This window comes from Colobus angolensis, unplaced genomic scaffold, assembly GCF_000951035.1.
Source record: "Colobus angolensis palliatus isolate OR3802 unplaced genomic scaffold, Cang.pa_1.0 Scaffold87, whole genome shotgun sequence".
In the NCBI taxonomy this organism is placed as follows: Eukaryota; Metazoa; Chordata; class Mammalia; order Primates; family Cercopithecidae; genus Colobus; species Colobus angolensis.
In genome coordinates, this window is record NW_012122598.1 from 102,658 (window position 1) to 129,648 (window position 26,991).

Below are 26,991 nucleotides of genomic sequence, written 5' to 3' on the forward strand. Positions count from 1 at the left end.
AAAACTTCCTTCATTTTCAGTACTATCCAACAAACCCAGACTCTCCCCGCTGGCATTTATTATACTCATACCGTTTCTAGGCAGAAAATAGTTTTCATTAAGATGTAAATTTAATGAATTTCTGAGAAACTTGTTTCTGCTCCATTTGGCATGGTGCCTTGCAGACTTAGTCCAGGTGCTTCCTAATCATCACAAAAGTGGAAACCAAGAGCTGAAGACCAGTTTTAAGCAAATGTTTTCTGTTAGACTTTCCAACCTGCCAACAACTTTTTCATGTTGTTTTCTTTTTATCAAAGCAATTGGGAAAAAAACAGAATCACATGATCTTTAGATGAATGTAAATAGATGAATTTAAATTATTATTTTAAATTTTAAAATTTATTTTAAATTTCAGGAAGTCCTAAATTTTATTTTATTTTAAATTTAGGAAGTCCCTCACCATCTTATTATTTTTATCTCTAGCTCAAACATGGATGGAAACATGCTTAAGAACAGCCACGCTGATTGAAAATTTATGAGAATTATACAAAAAATATATATATGTGAACAATTTCAAACAAAAAGGGGACACAGAAGACTAAACATGACACTTAAGGAGAAAATACAGTGACATGTTACCAAAAAAATTAGAAATATCTATGATACAGAGAGATCTGGAAAGCCCTTGAGAAATAAAGAGCAGATGATCTTAAAAGAAGTAAGAATGATGTTGCCATTTGATTTCTTAAAGGTTGCACTGAAAGAATTGAGTCAAGAACTAAGAACCTAAAATTTTGTAATGTAAATGTAAGGATATCATAAAGATATTCTCAGATAAACAAAGCCTAAAAGCTTTACCACAATAAATGTAACTTTTAAGAATTCTTGGAAGAAGCATAAAGCAATAGAATAACATAATGAATAAGTTTAAGATCAGCTCCTCAATTTGATAGCTCTGTCATTGATGACCTCAAGTAAGATATTTAACCTCCTTAAACTTCAATTTCTTCATCTTTAAAGCAGGAACAATGATAGTCCATATCCCAGAGGACTATGATGATTAAATAGATTAATGTGACCAGGCACGGTGGCTCACACCTGTAATACCAGCACTTTGGGAGGCAAAGGTGGGTGGATTACCTGAGGTCAGGAGTGCAAGACCAGCCTCACCAATACAGTGAAACCCCGACTCTACTAAAAATACCAAAATTAGCCAGGCGTGGTGACGTGCTCCTGTAGTTCTAGCTACTCGGGAGGCTGAGACAGGATAATTGTTTGAACCCAGGAGGTGGAGGTTGCAGTGAGCTGAGATCATGCCACTGCACTCCAGTCTGGGCGACAGAGCAAGACTCCATCTCAAAAATAAATAAATAACAATAAATAAATAGATCAATGTATTTCATACATTTATAAGACTGCAGTAACAACAGTAAGCATTCTATCAGTGTTGTCTACTAAAACCTTTTGACATCATATTCAATGGTGAAAAGAAGATAAAGGCATACAGATTGGTCAAGAAGAAGTTTAAATTTCCTTATTCAAAATTACATAATTTTGCACATAGAAAATCCTAAGGATCTAGCCCCCTCACCACCCTCAAAAAGCTGCTAAAACCGAAAGATAAATTTAACAAAACCTTGGGATACAAAACTAATATACAAAAATCAATTTGTTACTATATACTAACAACAATTGTAAAATTTAATTTAATTTAATTTTAAAAGTACCTTTTATAATATCAAAGAATTAGGTATAAATTTTATCAAGGATGTTTAATATTTCTACATTTAAAACTACAAAATATTGCTATAAAAAATCTAAGTAAATTAAAATATCTTAAGGATTCCAAACGTTAAGTGACTGTGTTCGTTTAGGTGAAAATAACATATTGCAGGAAAATAAATTACAAATTTTCCCAGTAAACTAGTGCATGCAGACAACTCAAACTACCACAAGGTGGCAGCACATCCCCATGATAGCACCGACATTACCTGTCCTAGTCAGTGGTAAAAACTCATGGTGGGCTTCTGAGACGATGTTCCTATTAAGTCCTAACTATTCAATCTAGAAAGAACTTCGGGATCAATTGAGCCCACACTTTCCTTCAGAGTCCAAAGAGGAAACTGAATTTCTGAAGATTTAGGCAACTTATCAAAGGTCAAAAATAGTTCATGACAGAACCAAGATTAGAACCTTATCTTTTAGCTTCCAGGGCAGACCCCCTCACAGTATTATAAACATTCATTGTGGCCTTTCTCTATCCCAGATCCTCTAGCGACTGTTATTTCTAAGAGAAATGATACTGTGGAATAACAACATATGTAAACTAAGCAGTGAGCAAAATTTTTGCTTAGGTCTTCCTGATAGAGGCAGGAGGCAGAGAAATTCTAGGCAGACGGAGATGGGGCGGGTTCCCGGTGAAAACCTACCTTCATGCCAAAGTGGCCTGAGACCTGTAGCCCAAAGTGAGAACTTCTATTCCTCTTTGCCGACTCTCTCCCAATTGGCTCTTTCTGAGTAATGTCTTTTTACCAGTCGAACACTGGCTTTTCCAAAACTACCTATGGCCTGCCCCACCCCCATCCTGTGCCTATAAAGACCCCAGACTGAGTCAATAGAGAAGAGAGGCAGTTTGACTTCACTGAGGCAGCTTTACTTCAGGGAACAGCTGGCTGGACTTCGTGAAAAGAGCCAGCCGGACTTTGGGGGAAAGACTACCTGCTTGTGCCATCCCTGTCCAGCTACCCTGTCTGCTGAGAACCATTTCCATCACTTCATAAAATTCTCCACCTTCACCATCCTTCAAGGCCAACCTCATTCTTCTTGGACACTGGACAAGAGCTCAGAACCCAATGAGTGCAGGTACCCAAAAAAGGCTGCTACACTGGCCCTTTGCCCTTGCCAGCAGAGGGCATCCACTCCATACAATGAGGCAAGGGGCCAACTGAGCTGATAACACACTGCTGTCTGCAGATGGCAGAGCTACGAGAGCACAGTAAACATGCCGTCTGGGGTTTCGGGGTGGCAGGCACTCCTCCCTGGGTGCCACTGCAGGCTCCGCACTGAGCTTGCTCCTGCTTGTGCCCAGAGTGGCTGCCTGGATCCCACTCACTCACTCACATGCTCTCTCTCACAAAGGGTTGAGTGTGGTGGGCCAAGTAAACAGGGCACCCCCATCATGAGTCTGACAAAGGGGCTGAGAAAAATCCTGCATCACTCCAAACCTTTTTCTAGTTCCAGCTCTCCCTGACCTAACACTCTCCTTTCAGTATCTTCCCATTTCCTAATCTCTTTCCCACAATAAAATAGGAGATATTCTGATATCAAGAGACTTATTCATATTTTGGCTGAACTTCATTTGTTTACTTTGATGTTAAAAGGAATAGATATCTCTCATGTTTAATATTGGGCTATAGAAGTAGATTAACCTTTTACTTGACCTTAAAGTCAGATTCTCATTAAAGCTGAACCCAGTCAGGTAACTAAGTATTCTGGTTTTCTTGGGCCTGAGAGGTTTCTCAGTTCTAAAACAGGGAAAGTTCTGAGGTGGGCAACCAGGATGATTGGTCACCCTAGCTCATTTATGTGAAACTGGGGTTTGAGAGGATGTACAATATGATAGACCAGACAAAACAAAATGCATCTGACCATCCCTTTTTGTATCTCTTGCCATCTCTCACTTCACTTCAGCCCACATGTATAGGACTAAATGTAAGTCTCTGCTATGGTTTGAATGTTTTTGTCGACTCCAAACTCATGTGTTGGAAACTTAATCATCCATGTAACAGTGTTGGGAGGTGGCACCAAATGGGAGGTGTTTAGGTCATGAGGGCTCAGTCCTAATGAATAAATTAATGTTGCAATAAAGGGGCTTTTGGAAATGGGTTCCCCTTCTGCTCTTCTGCCATGTGAGGAACAGTGATCCTCCCCTTTGGAGGTTGCAGCATTCAAGGCACCGTCTTGGAAGCAGACACCAAATCTGCCAGTGTCTTGATCTTGGACATCCCAGTCTCTAGAACTGTAAGAAATAAATTTCTGTTCTTAATAAATTTCCCCAGAATATACTGTAATGTATTCTGTTACAGAAATGCAAAACTAACCAAGACACACACTGTGCTGGGCCACAGGAATTCAAGGATGAAATATAGTATTATCTCTACTCTGAGTAGGGTAGCAAATTTTTGCACAGATATGATTCCTGGACAAAATTTTTACTAAATATGCTTTAGGAGAATTCTCATATCAACCTGGCTTATTTTATAAATATAGTAAATCAAATATGTATACACCATTTTTGTGCCTATTTCTAACAAAACATAGTCTTTTTTTAAAAAACTGTAGATAGCTTGTGATAATAGCTAACTTCTGCCAACTCCTTACCAACTTTCTGGAATTCTGCTCTCTGTCTGACTCTAATAACTCTTCAAGGGAAAATCTGTTATTGTCCTCAGGCTTCAAACCAGAAAATTGAGGACTAAATCAGAAAAGTACAATTAATCAAGTACAACATCATACAAATAACAGTGGGAAAAGTAGGTTTCAAGCCCAAACCTGTTAACTCTAAAGCCTATGCCCTCACCCACTTCACTGAACCACTTCTCATCTACAGGGGATCTTGTTCTGTCAAGAACTTTCTGCGTTAATGAAAATGTCTTACATCTGCTCTTTCCAGTATAGAGTAGCCCCTAGCCACATGTGACCATTAAACATTTGAAATATTGACTTATGTGACTGAAGGACTGAATTTTTAACTTTATTTCATTTTAATTAATTTAAATAGTCACATAGGACTAATGGCTACTGTACTGGACAGCACAGGCCTGGGTTTGTATTATGTCATGTGAATGTAACAGAGTAGATCAATGTAGCGTAACATAAAAAGAATGGACATTAGAATCAGGCCATTCAGGCTGCAATTCGTACCCACACCACTCAACCACTGTGTGAATTAGAGTAACATTTTTTTCTTTAAATCTCTCTGAGACTCAGTTGCCTCATCTATAAAATGAGAATAATTGTAATTACACTAGAAAATTGCTGTAAGTTTCAAAGACATATATACAGTATTTGGCACTAATAATCAATAAACATGTTTCATTTGCCCCTTAAAGATCTAAAATGGTTGAGAAGGAAATTGCATGAGCTTTATTTGTCCAATATTTCTTCCAATATTTGACAATCTAAGTCAGAAAATTCTTCTGTATCTCTCTCATTGTAATATAACTTGGTTTCTTTCATTACATTTTCTCTCTAGAATTATTGTTGGGATTAAAGTCAGAATCATACATGTAAAATAACCCAGTTATCTCAGTCACCGGCACATAGTTAAGCTCAGTATTTTCCCCCTCCAGTCCTTCAGCTGGGACTCGGAAAAATTTGTTTTTGAAAAAAATTCACAAACATCCTTGATGGGGTGGTCACGGGGAACTTACCTCTACTTCTTCAAAGTCAAAGGATAACTGAATTCTCACTTTAGACTCAGGCATGTGCAAGAAACAGGTACTGTGCCATCATTTCACGGGTGAATCTATGTTAGGATGGCTGAAGACAGTGTCATCTAATGGATGGTGCTTGGAGGGTCATGAGAAGAAGCCAGACTCTAATTTTATTTTGATGCTTACTGGTTCGGTGGTAAGTCACTTTGTCATTCAGTACCTCAGATTTCCCAGCTAGGAAGTGGGTAGAATCACCTCAGATCTCCCTCAGAATTCTGTTAGGATGAAGATCCTCAATAATATGAAACTTCTCAGCAGTATAAACTACATTTTCATGTCAACAGTATCCCTTGACCATCTACCATAGCACTGTGTATTATATAAATATTTTTAAACACTTCTATGAACTGTAAAGCATTCATCATTTGGTAAAACAGAAAAAATGTCATCTTCATTTTAATAATTTGGAAATGGATTTTCAACAAACTCATTTGTCCAAGCCATACTCAAGTCCAATATCCTAGACCACACAACCACTAACTTGATCACACTCTTGCAGAAAAAGAAGCTAAAACTTGATCCATGGTGTATTTAAATAAATTCATAGGCTGGGCCCAGTGGCTCACACCTGTAATCCCAGCACTTTGGGAGGTCAAGGCAGGAGGATCACTTGAAGTCAGGAGTTCAAGACCAGCCTGGCCAACATAATGAAACCCCATCTCTACTAAAAATACAAAACTTAGCCAGGCATGGTGGTTCACGCTTGTAATCTCAGCTACTCAGGAGGCTGAGGCAGGAGAATTACTCGAACCCCGGAGGTGGAGGTTGCAGTGAGCCGAGCTCTCACCACTGCACTCCAGCCTGAACGACAAAGGAGACGCAGTCTAAAAAATTAAAATAAAATAAAATAAATTGGTAGGTTTAGCCTCTTGTGAAAGTGGTATGATTGGTGCTTCAGAAGAACTTGCTTGAATGAAAAGTGTTACAAGATGCTGGAATCAACTGACTGGGGACAGGTCTGGGGAGTGTGGGCTGGATGGCTGGGCCTTGGTGCTGCTCCTCCCTGTTCTCTCTCCCAACAGCCTATGGAGAAGGTGATTGAGCCTTTCCAAGCTGCAGTTTTCCCTGCCAGCCACTAGGTGGATACCCAGTGTAATCCTGCGGAGCTAGTGTGAATGGCTTAGAGGGTTTAGGATTTCCAGAGTTAATGGCCCCATCGGGAGGGACTAGGCCAGGGCTGAATGCGAGTGAACAGACTCTCAACAGCACGATTAAGCCCTGAGATTTAATCATTTGCTCAGAAGTACACATGGAAACAAAATCATAGCAGGCCTCCAATCCTGTCCACACCCTGGTCATTCCTGCCACTGCAGGATCCTTCTTTGGACTTTCGGAGTTCAAATCTCGGCGCCCCTTAGCATTCTTCCAGCCCTGAAACACCAGCATTCTAGAAATCACGACCCAGAGCTCAGGTGTCAGGTTAGGGCCTTAGCCCTGGGCATGAGAGGTGTTGACCCCTCTCAGAACCTGTTAAATCAGAAAAGAACTCTGTCTGAAGTTACAAAGAGAGGCTGACCAGGAAGAGACAGCAGGAACCAAGTAACCTGTGCAGAGGCTTCTGAAGATGGTGAAGAGAGTGAAAAATAAGTCTTTGGCAAGGAATAAGCTTTTTATTTTGCACTTGTTTCCTTAGTCCAAATTTGCAAAACCCTGTCTATAAAATAACCCCTGGTATGTATACCCCCTTGGGTCTTTTCTTCTACGCAGTAGGAAGGTCTGATACATGCCCCTCCTGGATGCCCCTCAATGACTCCTTCCTCAAACTGTTGCTGCTGCGGAGCCATCTGTCACCCTCCCAGCATCTGCAGCCCTCTCTGGAAAGTTCAGCTCCCAGCAAGCTGAGGCCCAGGTTCAGGGATGGATGCCACAGTCACAAGGATCACTGCTAAATGGGGAGGGCATGGAGGAAAGAACAGACTCATTTTAAACTTTATGGAAGTAAAGAACACTCTGGACATTTGTTTATAATTCAAATAAATATATGTGGGACAGATTCTATGAGTAAAACATTATTTTTAAATGTTAGTTCCTGACCCCAACAATCATAAATCATGCCCTTACTGATGGAGCAAGAAAGCACTGTATAATCTGTACCACTTTGCCAATCAATCAATACCTGTTAAAACTGTAAATTTTGAAGAGGAAAAGGTACTTAAATTCATTATATATACAGTTATATACATATATATATATGGGAGATCATATATTTTTCAGGCATGAGGGTCTGATGAGATGAGAATGGGGATGGTTTGAATTAAAGGAGGCTACCCACTTCTCTAAATGAGGGTCTGAACCACAGTTGGGAATTAAATTTTAAAAAAAGAAATTTAAGATTAAAAAGTGATAAATAACAGATGAAGTAACAAACTATCATGAAGACTTAAAGGAAGGAGCCAGAACCCATTTACCTGATTTCAAGAAGTCAGGCAAGATTGAAATAGTTCATGGAGGGGAGAAAAGGGAGCTTGAAAAAAACAAGAATCTCAAGCAAAGGGGTACATAAGAGCAAAAGCACTGAACTAAGAAAACTCAAAAGCCAAGTCTGCATTAAATGGTGAAAAAAATATGGCCTGATTTGGCAAGTATATAAAGTACATTATTAGGAAGTATTTGAATAAGTGATTGGAGTGGTAGATTAAGACTGTTGTGTGGAGGCTTTGAATGTTGGACTATTCTCAATATTACTACTTACTTCAATAAGAAATTAGGAAGGTCTTGTAATTTCTTTTAAAAAGCGTTCCAAAACATGCTGTCAAAGATTAAGCACCAGGAAAGACAAAGAAAGGGACATGGTTATTCTCTGTCTAAGTTTCTCAAATCCAATCAAAGAATCAAAATCTCAGCTGCCTAGATCTGTCCCTTCTGTCATCCTCTGATCCAACTGCCAACCCCACCATCCACCCATATCACCCCCTGGGGAGAACACCTAGTCCCTGAGCTGATCTCAGCCTTGAATTTGCACCAATGTCTCTGATGAGCAGGAGTATTCCTAATTTTATACTATAAAAAGTTTTCTTCATAAATACATCAAGTTTGGATTCTTAAAAGAATACGGTTATACAGTAAATCATGTTTGCTTTCATTGACAAAAGATGGGATAGAGAGATGAGTAGTAAGGGCTATGGACAAGGTATATCTAGGAAAGTTTTAAATATGTAATAAGATGTCAAGGAAACAAAGTGAAAAATAAAAACAAAATAAAATAAATAATGTATGTGTATATCAAATTGCAAAGCAATTCTACTGAAGTTTGAAAGTAATGTGGGAGATTCAAAGTGAGTAACCAGATGAAGTATAAAAACCAATCGTCAAATCTGCAGATATTTTATCTGCATGCCAAACATTCTGCCTCTTTGAACATCACTGAGTAACTAATCAGTTTTTTCAAAAATCCATTCAGTTACGTCTAGCAGAACAAAGATAAACATATGACCTACAAATTTGCATGATGTTCTGTTCACTTGTGGCATTTGGGGGGTAATAGTAAAATGAATGAGGTGTCTACTCATGCCACCTTTATGCTAATGTCCTAACATGCTAATATTTAGGATAGCTAGCTATGAGGCTGCCCTCTCAGTTCCCATAGCCCTAGAAATACGAGATTCTTCCCAAACAAAATTGTCTGTGACATAGGCAAGCAATTCTATTTTTACTTTCTTGCCCTTTTCCACCCTAAACCCCTGCCTATACTTCCAGGTCTCTCTTCTATTTTTCTGTCTCAGACTCTCTCTGGCATATGTGAAGGGCTAGAAGCTGCCCTCCCCAATCCCTGTCCACACTGGAAGAAAATGAACGTAAGAGAGCAGAGCTATTCCCCCAGGGCTCCACATGGCTGATTTCCATAGGAAACAATCAACTTGACTCTGGTCTGATTGTTCGGGTGTAGAGGCTGGATGAGAGGGAGGTGGAGGTAGCCCTGAAAAGGGCAGCTCTGCCCACGGCTCTAATGAGAGTCAGGACTGAGACTGGAGTCATGACAGATGGGGTATGAATACCAGACCGGCACCTTGAAAAAGTTTCTCATGGGCCTGCAGAGGGATAGGAGCAGAGACCAGATCTGGGGCCATCCCTGCTTCTGACCCACCCTCCACTTGTCAAAGAGGCAGTGAGCAATCTACAGCTCCCTACACAAGTTTTGGTGAAAATATGCCACCCTAAGAAGACAACAAACTCTCCTCCAGGAAACGATGCTTTGTTAAGGGCAACTACACCAAAATATACCATTCGCAGAGCTAGTGTATGGCCACTGACATTGAATCTTGTCACTTCTTTGTGTAGAAATGCCACAAGGTCTCCCCATGGTCAGCAGGGTAAAATCCAAACACCTGAGGTTGATCATAGTTTACCCGATCTCATCCGTAACCAGACTTCTACACACACACGCCACACACACACACACACACACAAACACACACACACACAGTGACTACCAATCTATGTACTGGTACCTTAGAATATTCCCTCTTACCAGGACACCCTAACTACTTTCGAGTTTCTGTTTTCCCTGCCATTCCCACTGCTCAGACTACTTCTGTTTTCACTGTTTTAGGTACAGCTTAAACATCTTTATAACTCTGACTTCTCTCTGTACAGACCTTTCTCTGCATCATGTAGTACTGAGTCAATACTTACACATTAGCAAATATCACATTTTCTGTGGTTATGTAATACTCTGTCTTTGTAATAGACATAAATCCCCTTGAAGGATTCAGCAGGGCCTTATGTTTGTATTCCAAGACTAGATCCTGGTGACAGTTTTAAAAAATGCCTATGGAATTGAATTGTTTTATTCTGGCCATTTCTCAAGATTACAGATGTCATTGGAGCATAGGTTATGCTGTGCTATGTTCTTCCTTTAAATTCCCCTGCTGTCATGTCAGGTGCACGAAGTATAAAGTAGCTTATACAGTGGGTGGTTAAAAAGCATATTTGCCTACAGATTACCACTTTGTTGGTGACTTCTGCATGCCAGCCATTTTACATATACAGTATAAAACCTTCATTCTCAAAACCATTCTGGGAGGGTCAAGCCTTCTCACAGTTACAGATAATGAAATCTGAAGCTCGGTTGTGGAGCTTGCTAACTGCCACACAGTAGTTAGTATTAGAAGTGTTACTGGAACCCGGCTCAACTCTGATGCTTTTTCCATGGTCCCTTATGTTCTCACTAAGCTCATAGAATTATTAAGAAATTTGTGCTTCAGTTTCTGCTATTGTGCTTTTCCTATGTCTCAGAGAAAAGGGCAGGAGATATGAGTCTTTCACAGAAATTTCTGATTCCCTTGAATAACATGATAAGTTGTAAGCATTGCAACTTTATGAGTTACTTAAAAAAATAATCAGAGGGAAATTAAATTAGAAAACAATTATACACAGAGCGGTATAGTGAAAAGAACACTGTTATAAAGGTGAGTAGCCATGGATTATAGCTTTTTCATCTTATACTAGATCCAGGTTCATAAACACCTTGTTAAATATCTTATAACTTCATCTTACACATTTTACTTACAGTTCCTTTCGCTGGACTGGATGAATTTATAGTCAGCCTAGATACATCACTGCCTTAAATTCCAGTCTGTAATATTCTCATCACCTTCAATATATTTTGATGATTTTGGTAGCAGAAATTAGGAGTATATCTTTTGAATGACTGAAAGCAAAGGTTACAACATTAACAACTGATTCAAGTAAGTTGAAGGTGCTAGAAGGTAAGAGATGTTATGATGTTTCCTTTGAGAACTTAAGAGGAGCAAAGAAACTGGTTTCGGTTAAAAAATAAATATTTGGTGTCAGGCACGTAAAAGGAGAGGAGGATAAAGGGAAATTTGGCTGGAAGAACAAAAGCCCAGAAGGAAGAGAAATATGGATAGAAAGAAAATAAATTCTGTTTCAGAGCTGTTAGATCACCTGTAGATCCCGCATCCCCATCCCCACCCCTGCTTCTTGGGATGGAAGGACTTCACTGTATGAAAAGAAAAAGAAACCCTCTTACTCTTAGAGCTTTTGAAAAACAAGGAAGAATAAAGGAGGTTAGATCCTCATCTGAGCCCTATTTTCTGCAAAGCTGGATGCATTAGATGCTAATCCCTCAGGCCTTAGGGGGCTGCCACACTCAGTCGATGACCCCTAATCCCCTCTTATAGGTCCCCTAGAGTAAGTGATACTGTGCTAACTGCCCGGATGGGACTCTGGCCACATCTGGTCTCAGGACCCTCTGCTCTGCATTGAAATAGAAGGATGGATAAACAATTTGGACTTTCTCTTATTCTCCCTTTGAAGGGTGCAACCTTATTACACAAAGTGTTGAGCTCCTGACTCAATTAGTCTGCTAATGTGATTATATGCTAATCTGAGTTTTATTTTGCATCTGATTTTCATGTTATTTACTTGATTTTAAAATAAGCAGCAGCCCTTCTCTCTGTGGTTCCCACTCCATAACAGAGTGCATCAATCCTCACTTCCTGCGTGATCCAGGTATTCTTCAATTACAGTTGGATGTGTCCAAACACATCTATCATCTCAAGAAATTGCCAGAATCAAAAAATTCTGTACCATAGGCATTTTTAAGCTGTCACCAGGATCTAATCTTGGAATTGCTCTTCAATTCAAGTTAAATCAGGGCTATGTGAAGGCACAGACCTCTCCTTTTTGACATTCTATAAATCCTCACAATATTATTGGTTCAGTCCCTGACATATATGTATCCTTTGAAAGAAGAAAAAAAAAATTAGCCTTTTTTTTTGAGACGGAGTCTCACTCTGTTGCCCAGGCTGGAGTGCAGTAGTGCTATCTTGATTTTAGCCATTTTTTAAAAATTTCTCAAAAGAAACCTAGGCGCATGGTAATGGGCTCTGAATGATTATTATAGTTTTTTAAAAATATTTTCTGTTTTTAATAATTTTTATAATAGCAATAAAAAGGCAAATATATATCATTTGCTATGCACAATATATTCACAACGGATCTCTAACAAAGATAAAATTATTTTACCCATTTTACACGTAAGGAAACTGAGACACAGAGAACTCTTGTATGCCCAAGATTATATTGTTAGTAAGGGGCACAGCTGGGATGAATGATACCTCTTATCACTTGTTTAACAAAAGTTAAAAATTAAAAAATAGCATATACAAATAATGTTAACCCATTGGCATATGGGCGGATGAATACTGAGAAAGCCTCATCTAAATTTATACAGAATTTCAGGAAAGCCAAATATTGCTGTGGGGCTCCCCATACTGATACTTTAAATTAAAGGATCTCAGGTAAGAACAATTATAGTTGGGTCAAGGAACAGCGGAAGGGCAAATGGCATGGCAAAAGAAGAAAAAAACATCATTTTAAAAAATTTACTGTTTTTAATTGTCTTGCTCAATGTGCTCTTTGGAAAGGAAAATTAGCCAAAGAAACAAGAAAGAAGGGTAACAATGAAGCAAAAGAGAACAGAGAAAACAATCTCTCTCACATATGTATTTATCGTTCTCAGTAAACCTGTGTTTAATGACAATTAAATGCTAGTTAAAGATGGGCTCAGTACAGAGGATGCAGAGAGTAGTAAAAAAAAAATCATTGAAGTAAAAAATGAGTAAAATAAGTATGTAAATATCTCTAATGGAAGGCAGAATATGATAGATCTCATTGAGAGTTACAAAGTGCAATGGATGCTCAGGTAAAAAAAAAAAAAAAAATCACAATTCTTTAAGAGTCTCCTGAGGGTGCATTCTGAGCAAATATCCTTTCCCTGAACCTTGAAAAATGAGTACAAATGTGAACTACACTCTGACAGACATAAAGGGCAAATGAGTGCTCAGGAAGCTCTGTGGCAGAATTTGTTGCGGTTCCAACAGGATGAGACTTTTCTCAAAATCCAAAGGACAGGCAACCCATTGCCTCAATCTTTACCATTTAGGAAGAGAAGGGAGGAGGGCTGAAGTGGAGGGTCCAGGAGACTTTGATAGAGAAGGAAAAGTCAGATTCGTGGAAGCTCTGGGTGTATTTGGGCTCTATCCAGAGAATGCGGATAAGACAACCTAAGAAAAAAATTATTTCCTCTTACCTTGTCACGAAAAACAGGCAGAATCTAAAGAGTGAATACTTTTTCTCCTTAAAATAAAATTATTGATAGGGGTACTGTTCTTTCCTCATTGTGTTTGGTAAGGTTTTACCCAGCCCCTAACGGCAGACCTTGCTAGCACAGATGGGCCTTTCAGCTCAGCCTGAGTTTCTATTCTCTGACTAGCACCAGACTCCAGCCAACACAAAACTCCCCTCTAATTGTAATTGAATCCACACTTTTATAGTTCATTACCTCTCTGATAGACTAGATTAGATTAGGCTGAAGCTGTGGCCAGCCCAGTCCTCAACCCAGGTTGGAGCCCAGAAAAACGGGCAGGCTCAGACAGAAAGAAGGCACCTGACAGTGATCTGTCTTTCCTCCTAGCCATTAATCCATTTCTCTCCATGACAACCTCCCCCACCGCCTGCATTCCCTGCCCAACACACACACCCACCATTTGGGGATCAAAGGTTGGGACTCTGCAAAATTAGAAAATGAAAGTGATGCAGAAGCCCTAAAGATCACCTAGCCTTAACCACTTTGTTTTGTAAATAAGGAAACTGAAGCCCAGATAAGGAAGGAAATTCCCCAAAGACAAAGAGCAGAGAACCCTCCTGTGATGGCCGTGGAACTATACCACATAGATCTTCTGCAAGAAAACTTACTGCAGAGAACATAATTGACTGACAAGTCCACTTTGGTCCCTCTTGGACACGCCGCTGTATATGCAGGGAGACCACATTACCCCTGTGCTGCTCCCACCAGTGACTCAGCACAGCACAGGTCCTATAGCGTACAGGACTCCTCCAACAGACAATTTTGACTCAGCCTCCCCACCGGCATGCCCGAAACCGTCTTAGAACCATGCTGCAGTTTCGGGTCCTTTTCTGCACAATCCTTCCTTTTCCTCTGCTTGTATAGGTATCAGACCACTATCTGAAGGCTGTCCCTAGCTACTCATATTCTCTTTCCCTTATCTGTCATAGGCATTCCTCCCCACAAACTTCTCTTGCTTGTCTAATTTATATCTTGGTATCTGTTTCTCAAACATCTTGAATTAATCTACTTTGTCTCTTCCCTTATAGCTGAGGGATCTCTTCTCTCTCCACCCAAACACAGTTATGCATTTACTCAGTGGTTCCATCATAAGAAGTCCTCTCTGTAGATCTGTATTTAAATTCTTTTTGCTTCTTTTTTATGTTTTCTTTGAGTAAAATTTTCTAGAAAGTCATAATTATTTTTATTTTGGTTCTCCTTTTCCAAAATTACTTGTGAGATAACTTCAAATAAGTCCCCAGACACAACTGGAAGAATGGTAACTTCTAGACTCCTTCAGCCATGGAAACCTTAAGTTGTCAAGGGTACTGCCCTTGTCAGGTACTCTTACAGTAGTATTTCAGTCGGCCTGTTTTATCCCTTTAAACGCCATATTAACACATTGGCTTCCAAAGAGCACTGCCCTGATTGTAATTATTGGAGGGATTGGGTCAGAATTTAAAGAAAGGATTATTCCTGCACAAATTCTGATTAAAATGGGCGCCCCCAACCTCAGCTGAAAAGATTAACAACGGCCCAATCTCCTACAGCCAGCAAGTCTTCGCAAATAACTCCCAATCTCTCTACTGTTAGTTTATCTGTCAAGGATTAAACTGAGAGACAGGCTTCTCCCAAAACAGGTATTAAAATAACCACAAAGTATAACCCTCTCATTCCTGGCAGCTGTTGAGCTCAAAGCAAGGGACCTAGAAACTTCTCTTTAATCAAGCATAGAGGGACGGAGTATGAACTAGGGTAGGGAGGAGAGTAAAGGGGGGATTAACGAAATTTGAAGGTGCCAGAGCAATGTGAGTTGTTCTTAGTTGCTGAGAACAATCAGGAAGGTCAGGAGAGTTCTGCCTTCACATTACTTAAGTGGAAAACATCCCAACGTAGTGGAAATAACAGGACATACCTGGTCAAAAGACCTGAATTCCAAGCCAAACTCAGTCACTTACCACTTATATTCCTAGTTTTCTCAACTGAAAATGGGAATACTAGTAACCATCTTACTTGTCTCACTCTAAGAAGATATGATTCACGTGTTAGATCTTAGATAACTATAACCTGCTTGTGGGAAAGATCACTGACAGTCTTCAATATCTGTTTTTTCGCTTCTTATGTAGAATATAAGGGGAAGCTAGACATAGGGTTGCTCAGCACTCTCGCAGCCATGTATGCCTAGGTTCAGGCCATTGGTATACAGTAATTTACAGCTCACGCTCTTATACAGCAAGTTTGTGCCTCTGCTCTCTCCACCCTAACCCTGGCGTCTATCCTGCATACTACCTGGAATGTGACTGTGAAAGAAGCATCTAGGACAGCCATCTGAAAGATGAATAAAAACCTCATGTTAAGATGGCAAAAAAATAGACAGAAGGATCCTGAGTCTCTGATAACTGTGTAGTTACCCGATCATTCCTGATCACACTTTCTAGACATTTTATAAGAGAAAAATAACCTGCTGTGTTTACACAATGACTATTTTGAATTTCTTTGATTCAGTAACCAAATGGATATCCTAATATCCCAACCATTCCACCATTCTATAAATATAAATTATTATTATTGTCATTATTAATATTATTCTAGTAGCTGCCTAGGAGCAGGGATATCTCAGGGTCCTAGAACCTGTGTGGTCCTGAAGAAAAGCTCCAAGTTTTAGCTCCTATGTTAAACAGCTTCCATTCACCAGAGCACTGTTTTCATTTTAATTTAGCTTAATCCAAAGAACAATGTAATAGCATTATTTTGAAGGGGCTCGACATCCCGATTACTTCCCACATTAGATGAGACTGCCAAATCCCTTCACTTCACCTTTCATCATATAGTCTCCAGAACATCCTTCTGCACAAGTGGTTGTGCTCTTTAATTTCCAGAGTCCCCCCACCCTTTTCTTTTCTTATCTAACTGCACGTCTCTTGCCTCCTTCCTCTGCCCTCCATTAGCAACGAGTCTTCCTACCTTTTCTCTATTTCATCCTCCTCCAAAACATTTTTTGTCTGTTAAATGAATAACCTCCGTCTAAAACTATAGAAAATACTATTTAAATTTACTGTCATGGGGGTTCTCACACACACATAAAATGCATACCCTAAGGTAGCCATGCCTACTACGAATCTGCTGACATAGACCAAAACATTCATCTTTGCAAGCTCTCCTATCCTTCCCACACAAATATAAGCACATAAGCAATTCTGATACATGTTAAAATGTAAGCATGACTGAACATTCAGAAAGCCATCCATTTTTCCATTTCTCCATTTTCCACTATCTAAAGGTAGTATTACTACTGTGCAGTCTTAACAGGAAATATCACAGTATTGGGACAGAGACAGGTACCTGAGACGAAGAGCATGGAGTGGGAAAGCGGGCATGATTATCCATACATTTCAAATGTTTTACCTTGTTAAGTCATATCTAATCATCCTTATATTTAAAAAGTCCATGCTGATGTCTAAATTTAGTGCCTCCTGAGGAAGGTTAAATTCACTCATTTGCTATAGCCCTTCCAGCCAACTAAGAACAACAGGTTACTCATTGTGACTTAAAGGAGCCCAGAGTGGCTTTCAGGCCAAGAGAGGCAATGGAGATGCTAGAGATGCCTTCTGGACGTGCCCTCAGAGGCAGATGCCATTTCCTCTGGAAGTATAGCACATTTGTTGGCAAAGGAAATCTCCCTCCAGGGCAGGCAAGGGAGGACAATAGAGCCACGTCACCACCCACCATCTGCCATGAAAACAGACACCAGCTGACAGGGAGGGAAGCTCAAAATCCCTCTCCCACCCCCACACCAACGTCAGCAACCTCACTGCCTGACCTCCTGAGATGGTGGCGGGGGAAGAGAGGTTGGGATTAGCCCATGGGACTATTAGGATCAAGTTCGGGGTCACCCTGCCCAGACTGCTACAGTTTTTTTATCAGGGCCCCAGAACTATCAAATCTTCACTCTCCTCTGTGAGATGAAGAAACAAACCACAGCAGGTAAGCAGAGATCAGTGTACAAGAACTCAGAAAAGCAATCCTGTTTCTGAGTGGCCAGACAGTCTGCCCTGTCTCTGGATGTCCAAGGCCCCAGAGGAGCACAGACACATGGGAAAGGCAACCTTGGATAACTGACATCAGAAATAATTTAGCACTGTCAAGGCAACAATCAGTGTGTGGACTGTAATAGAAATAGTAGTCCCAGAGTAAAGGTGGCTTTCTAGAGCGAGTGCACTTAGAGCTGCTCCTGAGTGAAAAGGCTTGGCTTATCAGTGAATATTTTGTGCATTATTGTGTAGTGAAAAGAAGCAAGAGTCCTAGGTTCTGCTGCTATGACTCAGGTATGTCCAAGGGCAAGTTCCTTCCTTGTTCAAGAATCCAGTCTTCCCTTATATGAAATTGCAAGGTTGGATAAGATCTGAAGGTGTCTTCCCTTACTCATGAGTAGCAGAGACAAATGCTCAAGTAGAATCTCTCAGAATGAAGAAAATACACTTGAAGGGTCTGAGACAGAGCCAAAGCGTTCCCAAATCTTAAGAAAACAGAGTAATTTCAGCCCCTCCCTGCAGCACCACAGCGTAACACCTTTAATTTACAAAGCAATCTGATCTGATGAGATTAGATCCATTCAACCTATGAAGGAGTTAGACCATTATTGTTAGTCTCATCTGTCCTAATATATGCTAAAAAACATTAAGCAACAGGGCCGGGCTATAAAGTAACTGAAAAAGGAGCTGTGTCTAGAAGTCAGCAAGACTGACATTCAAAACAGAGCTGCTTCCACTGAGTCATGGGTTATCTGAGACCAAGAAGGCCTTAATGTTGTCCTCAGCCAGACTAAGCCTTAAATAGGCCTCTTTTCTCTTAGACTATTTAGAAAACTTACCACTGCAAATTTCGTCTCTGCCCCTTTGAGATATAAATATTTTTAAAATCCTCTAAATCATTCTATTATAAAGACACACGCACACATATGTTCATTGCAGCATCATTCACAACAGCAAAGACATGGAATCAATCTAAATGCCCATCAATGATAGACTGGATAATGAAAATGTGATACATATACACCATGGAATACTATGCAGTCATAAAAAGGAATGAGATCATGTCCTTTGCAGGGACGTGGATGGAGCTGAAGGCCATTAAATTTGGCAAACTAACACAGGAACAGAATACCGAATACCACGTTCCCACCTGTAAGTGGGAGCTAAAGGATGAGAACACATGGACATGTAGAGTGGAATGACACACTCTGGGGCCAATCAGAGGGTGGAGGAGGGAGAGAATCAGGAAAAATAACTAATGGGTAGTAGGTTTAATACCTGGGTGAGGAAATAATCTGTATAACAAACCCCCAAGACACAAGTTTACCTATGTAACAAACCTGCACTTGTACCTCTGAATTTAAAATAAGAGTTTAAAAAAATTAAAATTAAAGTAAAATCCTCTTGCCTGTTCTACAACCTAGGAATGTCTTTCTCAGGGGCTGGGAGGCATCCCTTTGAAATGTAGCCACCAAGGAGGACAGTGTCATTATTTCCCAGTCTCTGTGGGAAGGTAGGAGCCTTACTTCAGTGGACACCTTGCTTGTTCCAAGTTGCAAAACTGCCTACTTTCTTAAAGATATGAGAAGTTTATATTTTCCTTTGGATGAAGCCAATTAGCAAGCATAGATGATTTATGACCCTCCTAATTGTTTGGACGAACGGAGGCAAGATGGTACACTTCTGGGTTCTTCTTCACCACCAGCTCTTCCCGCCCGCGCGAAATTGCAGCCAGCGCCCAGGGAGGGTGCAGACCAACCGGGCATGCGCCAGGTGACGTCAATCCAAAGAGACCAAGATTTACCTGGTCGCACCTGCGGAACGCCCCCGACACGCCCGTGCCCCGCCTATTGCTCTCCCACTCCTAGAAAAGCGCTCTCCGCCAGTGAGCCACGCGGCCTTCTCACAGCCCCACTCCTGTCCGGATGTCAGGACTGTGGGAACTCCGTCCGAGAGCCCCACCGGGGGACTCTGCCGGCCTCCTTTGCCAGAGGCCGACAGACTTCTCCCTACCCACCTTCTTTCCCTGAAGCTAGGTGACCAAAATAAACTTGCAGTTTTGCTCCTACACTTGCCTACCCGCTGGTTCTTTTGCACCCGCTCGGCTGGTCTTAGAAAAACAAATCGCTAATGTCTTTCAGTATTTTTCCAATAGCTCACCCAAAAACTTAAAAACCCTCCCACTCTTTTTTACAGAGGACTCGAGATTAGACTGAGTGTGGACTCTCTACTCTATTACAATAGCCTTGAATAACATCTTCCTTGCCTGCTTAAGTTTGTCCAGTGCCATTACTGCTTTGACTACCTGCTCAGTATATTCACTACAGCTAACTTCATTTCTCTTACTTTGAGTTTATAATTTGTTATGCAAATCAATTTTATGACAGAAGCTTTTCATTTATTCAACAAATATTTATTAAGCAACTACTGTACATCAGATATTGAGCTAAGTCCTGGCTTGGTTATTTTTCATTAAAATATAGTATGCTTAAAGTGATGGTGGGTATAATTTATGACAGATTTTTCAAAAGTTAAGCCAAAATTTTCTCCTCATAGTCTACATGGACAATGCCTAAAAGCCCACCTAACTAACCATCTACTGGATTTAGAAATTACACATTACTTCTTTGCACCAGTCTCTGTGTTAGATACAAAGGGATGCAGAGATATGAAAAAATAATGATAAATAAAGCATATCCCTGCCTTCCAGGTACTCACAATGCAGAAGAGGAAACAAATATAGGCACAGATCACTTTAACTCAAAGAGGGACACTAAATGCTAAACGGGTTATGACAACCTCTTCATTGATATCTGGCAAAATTAACATCACTCAAAGTGTAGAGGGCTCTGTGTACACAAAGAGCTGTTCCAAACTCTGAGCTGCTCACTCAGGAGTAAGTGAGTAAAGAGTGTACACACAGAAAAACAAAAACATTGAACTCAGTCTTGGATAGAGAGACATTGAGTTGTTTGCTTCACAGAGAATTCAGGGACTGGACTAAAATCTGAAGATGAGCTGAAGGAGTCCTGTGTAGAAAATACACACAGGATTTGGGGGGCAGGGGGAGGTTGCCCTCCTTTGTGAATGAGTTTGTAAATATGACTCTTCTACAGAACCTGTGGAAGCTGGAGTCCCTAGGAAGCACAATGCTGACATCTACTCTGCTACCTGCTAGTTGAGGCTGCAGTCATGATGTTTGAGCTGCAGAGACTGAGAGCAATATAAGGATGCATTCTTCTGTTCTCATTTCCCTAATCCAGTTTCTTTGGAAGATGCAACTTCCCCCCATTAGGTTTCCAGGTGACTAAGAGGAATTTAATTTTAGGAGACTGTGGGAGGAGTACTTTAAAGCTTCATTTGATTTCTGCGTGTGCAAAAATTCTGTGCATCTATTAGGCTTACTTCAAGTGAACAGAAAAGGAGAACAAATACTTCTAAATACAAATGTTTTGGAGTACTAAATATTATAAGCATAGAAAAAGAAACAAAATGAAATAAAACACAGAAATAAACCTGGGTTCAGGACGGTCTGAAAGAAGTACCACTATATAATCTATAGTGAAAAAAAAGGAAATCTAGACCACAAAGTACCCCCAAATTATCTCCAAAATTTACGTGGATATCCTAGGTTTCTCCCTCCTACATTTAAGGGATGGAACAGCATGAGATTTTATAGCATGATATCAAAAACCCAGAAATATCAGATTAGTGGGAAAATGGCTAAGAATGTAGAAGGACCTGTAGGGTCAGATGAAGGGTAAAGAGAGCATGAAAGGCATGCAAGACTCATAATTTAGTGGCATGTAAATAGGAAGATGAATACAAACGTAGGGTACTCTTCAAATGATCATTCATTTTACAATAGAGGGAAGAAACAAGATGTATATATATGCACACACACCTGAGTCCAAACAGAGTATGCAGAGGAGAGAGGATGAGTAGGCAGATAATCAATTAACTGGTATCCAGGTGCTGCACAGTTCTGATGAACATCCTAGGAACAATCTGGCAATAGTAACAGTAAATATCCGATAAATGAAGTCCCAGACAAGGACTTAATTATTGAGGAACAGAGCAGAAAATCTATATTACCAGGAAAGTAGGTGAAAAGCAGAGGTATTTGAAAACTGGAGACAAGAGATAATTCAGTTACAAGTATTAAATCAGACTACACAAAGAAGAAAAACTTGAGCAACTAGATGGTTTCTATGGAAAACACCTGTGGCGTCTATGTGCCAAACCTGATCCTAGAGGCTAGGAAGTGGTGAGCCTGTACCTGGGCGTTACATAGGCAAAGATGCTCAGGGTAGAGAGGCAGAGAATCTCATAGACCTTCACAGGAATTAGAAGTCATGTAATTTGGTTCTAAACTCAGCCCTGACTCTGACTGTGTGATGGTTACCCCTTTCTTTGTGTCTCTAAGCTGGATAAGTCCCCTTCCAGCTCTGATACAGGATTGCATCAAAAGTTTATAGGGCTGTTATCAACAAGTGGCCTAAGACTGAGATGATTGTCCTGGTCTTGTTCAAATCTCTCTTATCCTTAAACAAAGAGCTTTATGAAAAAATAAGTAATATTTTTTCTAAACTCAAGAAAAGATGAGGCCAGGCGCGGTGGCTCACACCTGTAATCCCAACAGTTTGGGAGGCCAAGGCGGGTGGATCACGAGGTCAGGAGATCCAGGCCATCCTGGCTAACACGGTGAAACCCCATCTCTGCTAAAAAAAAAAAAAAATACAAAAACTTAGCCAGGCGTGGTGGCTGGTGCCTGTAGTCCCAGTTACTCGGGAGGATGGGGCAGGAGAATGGCATGAACCCTGGAGGTGGAGTTTGCAGTGAGCCGAGATCGCACCAGGGCACTCCAGCCTGGGCGACGGAGTCTCAAAAAAAAAAAAAAAGAAAGAAAGAAAAAGAGAAAGAAAAGATGAGACACTCAGGGGCAGGGTGGGAAAGTTTTACTAGCCAGTAGAACTCAGTCAGAGATGGCTGCTGTGGCTAGAACAGAAGTTCCCGATTTTAAGTCCCACTTCAGAGGATTGACCGGCCTTCTTTGGAAAGTAACAAAGATACTCCCCAGAGAATCAGAGTAGACTGATTGTAATTTACATAAAAGAAGGAGCTAAGAAACAAAAATGCATTGAACTAATGTCATTATTAATTATCAAAATAAACTTGGAATAATTACATCCCCTTTCTGGGCCTTAGTTCCATCGCATGTAACATAAAGGTGATTATAATTCATTTCTAACACTCCGACAGAATCAGGAGAAGTTCTCCTTTAACTTGCTCACCACCACTGTAAGTCACAGCAATGATGCAGCCAACTATCTGTTACACAATAGTTTACTCAATCATCATAGTAGTTTTATTATGCCTTTTCTGTAAATGAGAAAAATGAGTTCCTGAAATGTTAAATAAGTTGCTGAAGGTCATACACCCAGTAAAGGGTTGGGATTCAAACCCAGGAGTTCTCAGGCCTGAGATCCCATAGCACTGCTCCAAAGTTGATCTCATAGAAATGAACACCCTCTGTGCACCACCTCCCCACCCCAGTTTGCTGATGTTACTAGGTTGTCTGCCTGAATGCAATTAATTAGCAGAAAACATTCACACAAACAAGTCTGGGACTGCCTACTTTGATATATGCAGCACAGAGTGAGTCATGGCTTCACAATAACAGCAGCCACACCTGACACCTCCTCTTATGTCCACTCTTCTATTCTATGTAGTACTTTCTACTTGTCAGAGGACTTAGCTTACCCACTTTCGTTTTTTTTTTTACCCAAGCCCATACTGAGATTACTGAGTTAAATATCCTGGCCAAAGTATAAGAAAAAAAGAGACAAAGGCAAATGTGGGAGAGGATGCCTGGCGTATAGGCTCCCATCAGTAACTGTGGTGCATCCCCTGCTACCTCTGCCTTTTCACCCGGCTGCCCACAGGTATGCAAGCTCAGCAGCGCCACCCACAGAAGAGTCCTAGAACATTCAGTGTAGACCCAGCTCTCCCGCTCATAATCTATGACCTTTAATGCATTATCTAAACTCGCTGTTTCTTCACCCCTAAAGTGTTCCCTGATCCTAAAGAACTTAAGAGTATATTACATATGCTCCCTCATAGGAAAATTTCAGTTAGGGTTGGGAAATAGAGTATTATTTCTTTAGGGATATCATCATACCAAAACTATGAGGCAGTGGCTTGTCCACAGAAGGATAGAAATGCACAGTGGAAACCTTAGGCATGGCCAAGGATGCTAGAGACCAAGCCAAGCTGACCATGTGGTCAGAGTGCCCAGATACTCTAGCCAGGATTGAGTCAGCAATCCTAAACTAGGTAAACAAGTAAATGTTAAGGAAAATAATTACTGACAGTGAGGAAGAGAAGAAATTGGCTATTGGTACACATAGGACAAAATGATCTCGCCTCCCTCAGAAAAAGGAACATTGAAACCATCACTACAAATAGAGAAGAAATTTCAAGTGCCGTTAAATATCAGACCATCATATATAGTCTGCCTCCCTTTCAGTTAAACACACACACACACACACACACACACACACACACACACCCCTACATACTAGTTATCTGCAGTGGGCGTGGGTTATAAAGAACTTTTTTATATTACACATTTCTCTTTTGAATTATTTAAAATAACATTATATTCTAGTCCTCAGATGTCCACCAGTTGTACAGAAAACCTTAAAACTTGAAATCATTATAGTGCCAATAAAAAGGAAATAATAAACAGGGACTGATAGTCAAATAAGATTGACGATTCAATAAGGATTATAAACCTACCGTGTATCAGAACCAGGGTTTCACTACAAGGGTACAAATCCCAACTCCACTTCTCCAGGTTTACAAAAAACCAATATGACAATAAGGATCCTTTGAAAAATCTCAAGTTAAAAAGACATATATGATGTTTGGAATAAGGATCCTGTATTCAAGCTTGTACACAAAATAAAAATATGGCCATAAATACTGTCCAGTAAAAACAGGGATGATTATGAACCAAGTTTTATGAAAGAAGATAAAAAAGGAAGAATTAGGAACTGGTTGGTGAAGCTGTAGTTATTCTAACAAGTAACAAAAAGGAGGCAGAATTCCACTTCTGACTGACCCACTATGGAAAGCAGTCTGGAAGATACAGGCAAATAAATATTTTGAAGGTGAAATTCGAGCTCATAAGGAGAAAAGATTATCAGAGAGCACTGAGTTGTGTTAACGGAACTTAAGCCTCTCGAAACAGTAGTGCCCAATAAAGATGAAAATCTGATTGGCGATGTGCTTGCTCTTCATAACATGTGTCCCCAACCCCTGGGCCGTGACCAGTCCCCATCCTTGGCCTGTTAGGAACTGGGCGGCGCAGCAGGAGGTGAGTGGTGGGCACTTGAGCTTTCCGGCCTCAGCTCCACCTCCCGGCAGATCAGCAGCCACGTTAGCTTCTCAAAGTACCACGAACCCTACCTTGAACTGCGCATGCGAGGGATCTGGAGTGCACGCTCCCTTTGAGGATCTAATGCCTTCCCCAGAACCTTCACCCCCCACTCTCCATCCCGAAAATTGTCTTTTCACCTTCCACAAAACCGGTCCCCGGTGCCAAAAGGTTGGGAACCGCTGCTTTATAACATTTAAGGAACTTTTGAGATGAGAAAATGTTACCATGCTTTTCAATAGAAGAGAAATTCTGCAATCCATACATAATGAGCTTGACTTTATTCTGCAACAATGTTGAAAAATGGATGACGCAGCCAACGGTTCCTGTTTTCTATCTTTTTCAGTATGTTTCTCAGTGCAGCTATTGAAAATATCAGATGTATTGGGATGTAAGTCCACAACAGTCACATTTTATTTTATTTGCCCAGACTTCAAAGAAAATAAACACAGCTAGAACTTTGAGGATTTCTTATTTTCATAACAGATAGGTCTGCATAATTTAAACAGTGATGGATCAGATTAAAACAGTTCATTAAAATTTATGTGTAGAACAACTCCCAAGTAAGAAAAAATATTCTCTAGAAAAAAAAATGAATAATTTACAATACTTTGTAAACTTTGAGGTTGCTGCAAGCTTTGATTAAACGTTACTCTGGCAGACATTATTGGTTGCCTACCCAGTAGTCATTCTCATTTCCCTTATTCCCAATCATGGGAGGCTGCCTCAGGTGATACGGAGTGAAAAATACAGTCTTGCTTTCATCTGCGGATGCACAAATTCCAGTCAATCCCACACTGATTTTTTTTTCACTAATTAAAAGAGAGAAATAAAGAGGAAGAATGACACCACCGAGAAAAGCAGGTTCACCACCTACACCCACTTTCCTTCCTGATATTGTGTAGAATTGTGGAGGACATGGTGTTTAGACCTAGGTCAGTTATCTTTTTGATCACCCTAGCAACAAAGATTTGATGAAGACTTACCATGTATCAGGCATTTTGATTATTGGGGATTAGAGACAAAGAATTAGGTCAGGGAGGGGATTATGGTTCATTAGCTTCAGGAAACTGGTAATTATTTTTGTATGTCTAAAATCTATGAGATTCAGTCAATGGCATGGCTAAACATATAAACAAAGAGTAAGCTTTGGCATATGCTGAAGAAATAAACACACACACACATGCGCACACAAACACATTCTCATATGCACACACACTTATTGAATCAAGAGTTTTGGGATCTATCTGAAGGCTGAGGTCTATCCTTGCTAAAGCAGTGGGGGGGGGGGGGCGGGGGGAAGGATTTATGTCGACTTTGAGGGGGGAAATGCATCCTGTAGGCCTTTCATAAGAAACTTGTTTTTCTCTTCTTTACCGAAATTCATTCCCATAAGTTTCTGGGGTGTTTTTCTCCCTGGCAAATGTGGATAAGGAGTAATTTGTGTCGTGTCTAATAAATTCTGTGAAAGTTCTGCAAAGTGACTCAGTGGCAAATTTTCCAGTGAGCAGTGCATCAAGGTATGATATTAAGTGAGGATTACCATTCTCTCTCCATTTGCCCAGGTCAGGAAAAGCAGTCACCTCTCTCCTCTCCCAGTGCCATTTCCTTACCTAGAGTGATTCAGTTCAAGATCTAGGAGTCAGAGACCAATCGGTTGAATTTAAACACAACTTATTATGTACAAACTTTTGAGGACTAGACCCATTAGTGTAAAATCTGGAAGTCATTTATATTAGAGTATAATTCATGACATTTAGTGAGTTTTTTTTAAACGTCTCTCATCAAGATTGAAAACCATCATGAGATGATACAGTTAACAGGTAACAGAATAGCTTCTAGGTGTTTCTTTTTTTCTTTTCTTTTTTTTTTTTAATACAGAGTCTCGCTCTGTGTCCAGGCTGGAGAGCAGTGGCATGATCTCAGTTCACTGCAACCTCCACCTCCCAGGTT